General features: G+C 37.6%; 1 pseudogene; it reads right to left on the bottom strand.

Moving 5' to 3' along the window:
- Positions 1 to 9,873: 9,873 nt before the first annotated feature.
- On the bottom strand, positions 9,874 to 10,621 carry LOC131679353 (zinc finger protein 778-like; annotated as a pseudogene).
- Positions 10,622 to 12,070: the final 1,449 nt, after the last annotated feature.

The following is a 12,070-nucleotide window of genomic DNA, read 5'->3' as shown; positions in this document are numbered from 1 at the left end:
ATGAATCACAATGGTATTGAGTGACCGTTGGTAGGAATGCTTTGCGTTTTATTACATCTTCTTCGAGAAGGATCGTGTGTCTGTACGGCTGTTCATAGCTGACGATAGCGGAAAGAACCCTGACTCTTGCATTGGGATTATTGAAAATTGTGCCGATTCAAAACATGCTTCAGTTAGCATAACAACGAGTGCAAATAATGTTACCATACAAATCGGAATATTATTTATTTGGTCGTGGAGAAATAAACCAATACATAATTATCATTTAATTTCTTATAATAACACCAATGTTAATGAAGGATAAATAATACTTGTATTATGAAATCTTCAATTAAATATGTACATGGGTATTGCTTTTCATTATACTGTATTTGATGCAGGAATGTGGGGTTTCGCCGGAATAAACAAACACGGAACAATAAAACCGTTCCCTTGCCGTTTGATTCCGTTACACAGAAGCAACAATTCCAACTGTACAGAATCGAAGTTTTATTTTTAAGCCATCATTTCGGTATATTCCACAAACGATAAATCTATCACAAATTCTCGGAATCCGGTTGCCCAGAGCAATAAATACATGACAACTCTTCCAAGTGTTGCATAGATCGTGTCACCTACCAGATTTGTGTTCCTTTTTATCCTATCCTACTCACAGAAACTCCTTCCCAAGGTAAAAGTGGAGATGCAGAGGTATACACGGTCTCCATAACAACATTTGCTACACGTAAATTCTTTTCCTATAGCAGCAAGGACGTGACCAGCAATACTCCCAGGCTCCATCCGTTGTTTCGCTGTGCAATTTCGCTAATTCTGGTCAAACACGTAGTAGCAACTACAAATTGGACGGTCATGCGCATTTTTACCATTTTTTTTGTTAACCATTTTTTGTTAACGACCTATTGAGTCAATTTGTCAACTGTTGTTACGGCATTTAATTAGCAAGGGACTGGAAGGTGAAGTAATTTTTTCAATATTAAGAGCCATAGTACTCAAGGGAGAGCAAGGAGTTGAAGGGAGAAAGTTTAGAAAAGCGTGGAAAGGTCATTTGAGCAAGCTTAGAGTTTTCCGGCGACTTAACCCTTTGTCTTCTACCGTAGGAGTCAAGGTCTTTGGCATTAGAAATGCGAATCACCTGAGTCTACGGCATGCCCGAACAAGCGTAAAGTAACTTGTTCCTTCGCATTTCTATTGCCAAAAGACCTTGACTCCTACGGTAGAAGACAAAGGGTTAAGTCGCCAGAAAATTCTAAGCTTGCTCAAATGACCTTTCCACGCTTTTATAAACTTTCTCCTTTCAACTCCTTGCTCTCCATTGAGTACTATGGCTCATATTGAAAAATATACTTCACCTTCCAGTCCCTTGCTAATTAAATGCCGTAACAACAGTGGTGATGCGCTTGCTCATGGAGAAAAAAATTTCCACCATGCCTTAGTATTTTAGTCCACGAAATCTGAATGGCTTGCTCCGGAGATACAAGAGATGGACATAATCCAAGAAAGCCTGCAAAACGGAATTTGCATCAAAATCCTTAATATGATACTTGTATGCGAAACTTTTTAATCCTAAAAGTTTATAAAAGAACTTATAGTGACTTTCTACTGCAAAAAACGAATTCATATTTAGAGCAAAATCTTATATATTTACATAGTGAAATTGTTAATATTTACCTCCATGCTAGCTAGTATTTCCTTAAGCGATAGAAAACTTGGAGTATTGAAGCAGGTTCTCCTAAAACACCGCTGTCCCTGTCAAGCAAACCGACCATCGGAATGCCGAACGAGTCAATCAAATATGACCAAAAAAATCATATACGCCGACGTGGCTCGATTTCAATTAAATTCAAGCGGATTAATCTAATTCGACAAGCATGCGAAATTACTGATGTTTCTTTCGACAGATCGTTATGCTTACCCGCGCCTCACTGCACCACCTTTCAGAGGTTCCCAGCAGGGCCCTTGGTGAGAGCTCGTGAGACATGCCGCTTTCGGTTTGACATGTTCCGCCCCGTATCCAGACCAAAACCGCGGTCCGAAATCGATTTGATCTTGATCCATAATTTTGTCACTCACTTTTTGGTCTCTCTTGCAGTCAGCCGCAAAACATAAGTCTAATCCTTTCAACCGTACAATTTCTGGATGGTGATTGAAATGTATACCACGCGTTGGACCACTCACTCAGTTGCTCCAATGAGTCTCACGAGACTCGTTATTTTGGTTATTCAGAGTTTGATCGGCTGTAGATCACCAGCCGCCACCTTCCTCTCACCTCACAGCACCACTTGCACTGGCTGGCTGGTTTCGTTGTCATTGTCTCGCAGCGTCAACCTCACAGCTCTCCGAAACGCATTCAACCTATATAGATCATAAGCGAAGATAACCAAATGTGATACCTTGTGTCCCCGCCGGATCAGTTTCCCACAATCCCGATCGGGCACACAATTGGAGCCCCAGGAATTCAAACTTCTACCTTGCATCGGGAGACATTTTTTTCACGGTGTCTTATCTCTCCCCGTTCGACAGCCCGTGGCAAGTTGAAAGCAATTAGCCGTTATAAGATTTCTTCTCGGGAGGACACAACACCCCGCCCGCAGCGAAACCGTGGCAATCGATCAACCGACCCGAAAGACACCGGTTGCGATCGGGTTGTATCATAATTCGATATTCAACGTTTGTGTCAGTGCGGACAGCATTCAAATCAGAACTGTGTGTGACAAAATGAGTTCGGGGAAAAGGAAGTTGACGAAACGACGATCACTATCGCCGATCGGCGATCGATTTTCGTGACATGGCGAAACGATACTGGACATTCGAATCTTTTTCGAACAAGAACAACCTTAACATGTGATCACCTGCATTTGCACGAACATAATAAAAAAAATCGAAATATGTCAATTAATGTTTGGACTTTTACGTGTAAATTGTACCTATCTGAATGCTTGCTTGGATCGTGATATCGATATTTGTGGTTGCTCATGACATTCTTGGTATTCATGGCCCGCCGCGGTTTGCATCATGGGAGAATTGGTCTGGGTTGCTGCAGCAGGCTGTGGTTTTCAGGTATCGTGACATACGTGACGATCGCGTTTGAAGAGATTGGTTTAAAACTGCGCAAAGTGTCAAGGTCGTTAATTTGGAATTTACCCACTTTTAGATATTGCTGCATTGTTGAAAAAAATCTTGTTTTTTTCTTGACGTTAGTCTATTGTTATTTATGAAAATTTGTACTGCATCATTTAGGATTCTGCCAGTATCTGAAATAGAAACAATCGATTTGCATTTACATCCAACATCAAACCGTTCCTGTTGTTCTACAAAACAAATTGAACAGTTTTTCAATTCCCATTTATGCCGAGATCAAACCAACGACTCTTGTATCTAAACACTCATTATGCACGCCTAATGACTGTAGCGACAGTGAATAAATTAAAACCAATTAATATTAATAGCAGTGCAAATTGAGTTTCGATAATAGACCTGCAGTGTTCGAACCGAATCGGCCAGGCCCTGTCGCTATAAAGCGTATGGCAAATCAACGAGTTTTCCTTATCGACAGCCAATCATTTATTTATTACCCACACTTTATCTCGCACACTAGAACCGTATTCAAGCGTGGCCGTAGAAAAGAAAAATATTTATTCACCAAAGCTGCAACTTGTCGACGAGAATTTGTCCACCGCGCGCTGGCGTTTTATTACGTTGACTGTTTACTAACTGTGTGTCATTGGGATATTTTAAATAAAAGTCAATGCACAATTAAATTATTGAATTAAAAACAACAAAAATGAAAGATTGTATCGCACCATAGTTGATGAAAGATTTGAGCAAAACGTGGGAAAATAGCGACTCCAATATGCTGCAGCAGCCACTGTACATAACTGGACCTACATTCAAACCTTCTGACCATATTTCGGACTCCAGCTTGACGCAGCATTTCTCTTCAATTAACGAATGATTAATGATGTCTGTAGCTCTTCATTCTCATTCTTCCAATCGATGTTTTCATTATATGAATTCTAGAGGAAAATTTTCAATAGGAAGTAAGTAACAATGGGTCTTTCTCTTCTGTTCATTACTCGGCCATTTCAACATTTACTACTAAACTCTTTGCATAATATTCTAGTAAAAACCGTCGCCTTTCGATTTGCACTGGAAAATTAGTGCAAAGTGTTGTAATGACGTCGTAATAAACGAAAGAGAAAGTAAACAAAGAGAGGCTCTCAATGTTACTTACGTCCTATTGAAAATTTTCTCTAGAATTATTGTAATAAAGGTTATTTAAACTGCACTTGGGCTTTCGCGACTTGGGGAAAGTGTTTTATGGTAATCTTATCGTGATTCTTTTTACTGAATTTTGAGCAATCAGTATGATAATTTCCGGCGTTTTTTAAAGACTACATATATGATAACGGAAAATGCTTTGTTTGCTGTGTGCTCAGTTCTAAAAGACTCGGTAAAAGCTACGAAAATATCTGAGATTCGGTAGAACAAAATTAAGTGTGTAGAATATCGTCGTGATAGTTTTTTGATGCTAGTAACTTTCGTTGCATCAAACGGAATTAGACAATTACTAATTAAACAAAAAAGAAGCTCAAATTTGTGTTGAATTTCGAAATACATATGTATAAATAATGCAAAAACTTATTTTCAGAAAACCTTTCCAAAATTACACAGAACGCTTCATAAACTTTTTCGGGCCCAACCATTAATATGGAAGACCAACCGAAAAGGAAACATTTGTAAAGTTATAAATACACACTACCCGTCATAAGTTTGGAATTGTGTCAATAAATATTGCAATACCAACCCCCGAAAAGTTTAGCGTCACCTAGGAAAGCGTGGATTCTGCATATTAGCTATCTTCAGCAAAGTTATCTCTGCCCGTTTACTCAGTAAAGGGAATGGGCGTGTTGCGCTGAGGAGCAAGGTTGTATTATTTTCATTCGCCTGAATACGAAATGCACTCATCTGCCGAATGGCTTCGGGTGCTAGATTTATTGGAAGGCAATACTTGAAAGAACCATAGCACAGATTGAAAACGAGAGCCGAAATCAAGCTCGAGGGAGCGAGAGCGTCAGGAGAGAGAGTATAAAAAACTCACAGCTTAGGGTTATTCATATGCCATTCTCTTCAACACATTTTCGTTTAAGCTGTGAGTCCAAACTCATACGAATTGTCGAAGTCTAGAATCATGAAAATGAAATTCGCAATAGTTGAATGAAGCGTATTCGCGTGATGCCGTTCGTGAACGCCATTTCGATGGCGGTGTTGCTGCTGTTCTTGTGCGCGTTGGTTTTAGTGTATCTACCTAATTGATTCTCGTGGAAAACAAATATTGGAATACTGCTAGTGGCTGGTGGCTATGTGTTCTGCCTCGCTTTCCTGAGTAGGAAGGAACTGATTTCGACGAGCTGCTGCCGTCTCCGGGAATTAAAATACTGGGTGCAATATTACCCGATATACTAAATGAAAGCGCGCACGTCTATCATGAAATAAAGTGCAGTGTTCAAAGCATACCAGTAATATAAATCATAAAATAATTTGGTGGAAAAAAACATCGCATGGGATACTATGTTGCGTTTCGGCTTCGCCTCATCAGAAACCGACACTAACACATTGTCGGAATAGATTAGCGCCGGCTTGACGCAAATCCCTTAAAACTAAAACACACTATGTGTTTCAATCAAACTCGAAACGGGACATCACGTTTGATCAGTCGTTTGATTGAAACACATAGTGTGTTTTAGTTTTAAGGGATTTGCGTCAAGCCGGCGCTAATCTATTCCGACAATGTGTTAGTGTCGGTTTCTGATGAGGCGAAGCCGAAACGCAACATAGTATGAAATAAGGATTTGTGCCCTCCTGTACAAAGACTGGTTTTTACCAACAAATTTTCACCCTAGTGAGAAATTTTGGTTTTTACCAAATTTTCCTCCTTAGGGTGAAATATAGCATATCGCATGGGAATCAATGGCTTGTAAATTAAGGGGTTACACCACTGTAGAGCGCGAAAAAAGACACCTATTTCGGGATTTTTGGGCGTAATAAATAGATGAATTGAGATCTTGTTAAATGGGATTTATAAAACAAGAAATGAATAACAACAAAAAATTCGAGAAATTTCATCACAAAATGGAGAAATCAATTTCTAATCTACTGTGAAAATTTCAAAATGATGAAAATTCATTTGTTCGAGTTACATTTCCGACTATCTCAAAAAAGTGGTTTCGAGAAAACATTTATGTATTGCTTTCGTCTTCCATTTTTTGGGATATCGTCACATACAAAACATACAATGGTACATTTTAGGTAATGATTAAAAATGAAATTTTTAAAAATTCTACAGTGGCGTAATAAATAACAAAAAAAAAAGATTGGGTTCATATTGAATTTTCTCAAACCTCAAAATATACAAAGTATACATACTTTCCATCTCTCTCTTGTCTATCTAAGAAAAGCGTCTCGTATGGAGCACAAAGCAGCAAAAGCGACAACAATTGGGAATCTAAATTTTGTTTCTCGCGAAAACTTGATTTTTCTGCTGTAGTATGTTTTTTTTTGCAAAGTCATTCTGTGAAAAAAAAATCTTATATATTTAGAGTAATGGAGAATAAACTTCTTAAGGAGAGATTTTTTTTCTTTTGGACGTAAATAAGGTAAAGTTTATAAACATTTTGTGGAATAATTAAAAGGCGTAAGAACTTTCGGTTATGATGGTTAAATACGCTTATTTTTTAAGACTTAGAAATCAGTATCTGAATGAAATCCAAAATGATGATTTCCGTCTGCCCATCCGCGCGAAACAGGGTCCGAAAACTACGACCCTGAAGTAAAATGAAAACAAAGATCCTTACAATTTCTTAAAGGTCAATAATTTCTTAAAGGAAATGAAATTCTATATGACTTAAACCTAAAACTAGTATTAATAATCATTTATTTATATTTTTCAACGTGAATCAAATGAAAAAGGAGACAAAAAACTTTATTTTATAATTCAAATGTTTATTATACAATCTATTCATCGTCAAAATTCATTCCAGTTATTTATCAGTCGTACAAAATTTCATTAACTTTAAGAAATTACAATGGTTTTAAATATAGTTTACTACAAGAGGCTGTAGGCTTGTAATTTTCGGACCATGTTTTGTGCGCAGTGGCAGGCAGGATTCGATATATTGAAGCCCCCAATTTGAATTTCACCCAGATACTGATTTTTACGAGGTCTTGAATAATGAACGTATTTAATCATTAAAACCAAAAGTTGTTATACCCAAAACACGAACGTTATGATTTACGTGCGAATAAGCATGATTCTAATGAGAATTTGGCATTGTAACTGGTATAATGCATATAAAGCGGTATTGGTCCGGGACAAAAATGCATGAAATGGCGATAACGCCGTAGAAACACCCACAATTGGGAATGTATTCGTGAATTCGGCCATACCGGAGTATTAGTTTTAAAATGAAATGTGCGCTCTAAAAATACTAATACACGCTCAAGAGCTTCTTTCCATTTCGCCTTTCCAACGATTGCTTGTTGCATCTTGCAGAGTAGCACACGGTAATCATCAAACTGATGGGGTGCGGGTTGTGTTTCTGGGATGCTATTAGATAAACTCTCTCTGTTCTCTCAACCCTCAATACGCCATCGGTATGGGAGTTCTAGTCGCAAGACAGTCTCATGCATTTTATTAATTATTGATGAAAAATTATGCGCACTATAGGCAGGAGAAAGTTACCCATATGGGATCATTGGGTCAAAATAATTGAACTTTTGTTCGATAAAAACCGTTCACAAATCATTTCTGGTATTCCCCATTGCGACAGTATTTCTAAAAGTCAGGTGATATCGTATCAATTTTTTGCGTCAAAAGCATTTAAGTTTAAGGCAACATAAACTCAAAGGGCAGTGATGAATTGGTTTTCCATTTTTAATCGGAACTGGGAGTTGCTTATTTCAATTGTTTGCATGTCATCTCGAGCATGCGAATCCAGTTCACAGCGTTGCCCTGGTCAACGATCATCAAAAATTAACCTGAGCACAGATTATTTGCTTCTACTTTTCTCTGAAGCATGGAATGAGAGAGCGATAATTTTACTGCATAGACCGCAGCGCGAATTTTTTTTGTGTATTCTACACACCATCGTGAACTACACACGCTTTTAGTTTGGTTGAAATGAGCCGCTTACAGACGAAAGATCATCACTGTGTTAGAAGAGAGAAGTTCGTTCAAACACCAAAGAGGTGTCCATGTATATAATACGCCACTTTTTGGGGCAAAGACTCAACAATCAAAACCAAACTAATACTTCTACATGCGAACAGACTATATTGTAACGTGTATTTTCAACCAACTTATTTTATTGCAAAGTGAGTTGTGTTTGTATAATGCGGTAGGTAAATTTGGTCTATAATGCGAACAAGGCATGATTCGAATTCAAAATATGTTCGAAAAGATGCTTTTTTTGCATTGGGAAATTGTTTTGGGTGTAAGATTTTTTAACGAATCCACAAAAAAACAAACTTTTCTTTTTTTCTTACCTAAGATAAAGAACCTCCCCTTAAAAGTAAATCTTTGTGTTCTCATTTATCTGTACAACAATTTACATTATTCGGAAAAAATTTAGTATATTCTCTATATTTTCTAGAAATTTGTAATTTTTTAACGAAGTATCTTTTAATAATTAATTTCAAATAACTTATTCAGGCGAATTTCTTTGTTTGTATATAGGTTTTAAAATTTTTTATTCTAACGCCTTATTTATTGTGTATTTTATACTCACAATCTGCAAATGATCACAGACAATATATTTTACACGTGAAGCCATAAATCATCAGAAAATGTCTGTAGTTACTCGTATATGTACAATGTACATTACTTAAGCTACCAGTACACTGTTTGTAATAACGTCAAATATTTGACATCTTTCGTGAAATAAATTTGAACTGCTGTGTACTGGCTCTTCAAATATTTGATCAAACACAGTTTGCCAAATTTTTCATTCGTGTTTGTCAAAGCGATTATTTGTCTATTTGTCAAATAGTGTACTGACCAGTTTGTCAAAACTTCAAACAGCGTAACGCTGCAGTTCGTCAAACTTGTCGATGGAGAAGTTTGTCAAACTTGTTAATGGAGAAATTTGTCAAATTTGTTGATGGAAAAGTTTGACAAACGTGCTTTGCTCATTCAGGATAGCAAAATACGCCGTACGCGAAACTGATTTGTTTTGACAGAATTTGTTGTCAAAACGAAAAAAAAGTTATGGTTTGAAATTCGACTGATTGATTGTTTTATTTACATGACTTTAAATAATTCATTCGACACGTTAAAAAAAATCGGCGCTATTTTGATAATGTTGGTATTTGTCTTTCCAGGAAAATCATGTCTCAAATAAATCGAAAAGGTACAAATTATTTGAATTCAATTGTTTGATACATGCTGAAATGTAAGCAAATGCCATTTTTTTTTTAATCCTTTCCGATAGTTCACCAAGAATCAGCTGCTCTTGAAAAGCATACAGCAGTTGAGTATACTGCCAGTCTTGCGTGGTATTTTTGTCGAATGTATCTAGTTGAATTCTACATCCTGGTCGGTCCGTAGCCTGTGTTGAATATTGTTATTTTATCATAAAGTACTGAATGAGCTCATGGAAGTCGAGATGATGAAGAGTCTGTCGATAGCGATTCCATCGAATCCAACAAACGGAACCTGCGTCTGGCGCTGGATATTTACGCTACTAATGTTGGTGCGCCAAATACTACCCAATAAACGCGTACACTATCCTCACCACTTCTCAAAAACATGCTCAGAACAAATTGCTCAACTTGCCCGGTGTTGTGCTTCTTAGCTTTAACAATTTGGAAACGAGAAAGTTATTTTAGCTTCGGCAAATCGCCTCTCCTTCGTCCGACTCCAGATCTCTCAAAACCTCTGTCGAACCGTTTGTGTTTGTTTTTGTTGCTCATGTGGTACACCACGCTTTGCTGATGCTTGAATGTTTGGCTGCAGATTTTACATGAGTACATCTTTTCCTTCACGTCGGTATTAGAAGCCTTGCATTTGGCCACATATGTGTTATACTTTATACCACAATCGCGACAATCGAACAGTGTCCCGGTGACATGCAACTGCTTGTGTAGCCGGAAACTTTTCGCCGATCGGTAGACCTTGCTACATACTCGACATTTGTGTTCGGGCAGCACGTCGACTTCGCGTCTTATACCATTATTTGGTTGTGTTGGGTTCGCAGGTGCACCGTCAGATTGTAGGATTGAGTGAACCCTCGGTCGCAGTATTCGCACACGTACGGAGTTTTCCCGTGTGTGCAACCTGACGTGTATCTTCAGCGTTATCGATTGAGTGAATGTTTTCGAACAGTGGGGACACATTTGAAGGGCTTTTCACCTGTAACAGTAAACAGTATATAATTGAAATTTACAGAAAAGAAAATAAGTAAAACCTTAACCTACTCGTGTGCCATCGAATGTGCGTCGTCATCAGGTACTTGTCCGCAAACTCTTTATTACAAAATGGACATCGGTTCCGAATGGGTAATGAACGATCCTTCTTTAGCGGCAAACCATCACATCCCTTTTCTCCCTTCGAACTACTTTGTTTCATCTTGCGATCCGGATCCATAAATCGACAAAAACGCTCTGCAAATCGCCCATTTCAACTTTTTCCTCTCCCAACCCCCTAATAACGTAAATCTTCCCATTCTCTCCCTTGATGCGCATTTCGGTTTTTGGTTCCAAAGGAAAATGTTTAATTCATCAGCATCTTCCACTGCGTTTTCGATATCTGATAGCTCATCGTCCGCGTCCTCGTGTACTAACTCTGGATCCACTTTGATGTCAACTTCTCCCGCGCTAGGCCGAATCTGAAAGCAGCTTTCGGAAATAATTAGCTGCTGTATGAGGGTTCGGCGGCGTTTGTAACATGTAATGTAGTTAGATTGCACTAGCGAGGCAATGAAGAAATTTGGCATCGTCAGGGTGCACCTGATTTGTTACTATCGTTCTTCCGTAACGGCAAGCACGCGCCGAAAGAGTGCTCTACATAGGCCAGCGCAGAAACCACACCTGTCGGAGCTGTGGGAGGAATTTGCCACTTAACTATAAATGTGAGAAAATACATAAACAAGTGAGCGAGAAATGCAACTAAAATCCATACCGTGTTCATCGCCGTTTTGTATGTCCAACAATACAAGAGGATTAAATATTTTTCAAATTCCCGTTCTCATCATTTTTTGTCCAATTGAAGTCTGCCTAAACTTTTTTGGGGTAGACCTTGTCGCTGTAGCGTTCTATGCAATTCCTTTCACACACACTAATTGGGGTTTTGATTTCCTCCAGCTGACATATATATATATATATATATATATATATATATATATATATATATATATATATATATATATATATATATATATATATATATATATATATATATATATATATATATATATATATATATATATATATATATATATATATATATATATATATATATATATATATATATATATATATATATATATATATATAACTCAGCCAATTTAAACGTTCGAAATAGCTCGCCTAGAGTATTTATAATGGTGTTGAAATGCTATGTGTCGCTGTAAAACTTATTCAGGAGACGTACTGTGTAGATATCGACGTTTGAAATACGCACACCAAGATCTCGCAATTTTATACTACCGCCCTCCCCTTAAGTCCAGGAGTGGTTTATTTTCCTCCCAATCCAAACGTCAAAATGGCACAGTACCAATGCAGCTGGATAAGTCTATACCGGTTGGTCAGGTTTCATCATAAAAAAAAATCCGACCGAAAAGCTATTTTAGATTTGTTTTCCTCCACCTGTGACTGGTGGAAGAAAACAAAACGTTGAACACACAAATGCAGTTACTCTATAAAAGGAAAACAAATAAAATGAAAATTTCAATCATATATGAACAGCATGCTTTGATCGAACAGCGCTTCCAAATTAATTTTTCTTCTACAATTCGACCTTCAACACGAATGGTAGACAAATTTGAATTCGTGGTGAGTCATAAAATGATTACTCTTT

Source organism: Topomyia yanbarensis, chromosome 2 (assembly GCF_030247195.1).
Source record: "Topomyia yanbarensis strain Yona2022 chromosome 2, ASM3024719v1, whole genome shotgun sequence".
Taxonomy (NCBI): Eukaryota; Metazoa; Arthropoda; class Insecta; order Diptera; family Culicidae; genus Topomyia; species Topomyia yanbarensis.
This window is presented reverse-complemented; position numbering and strand designations above follow the sequence as displayed.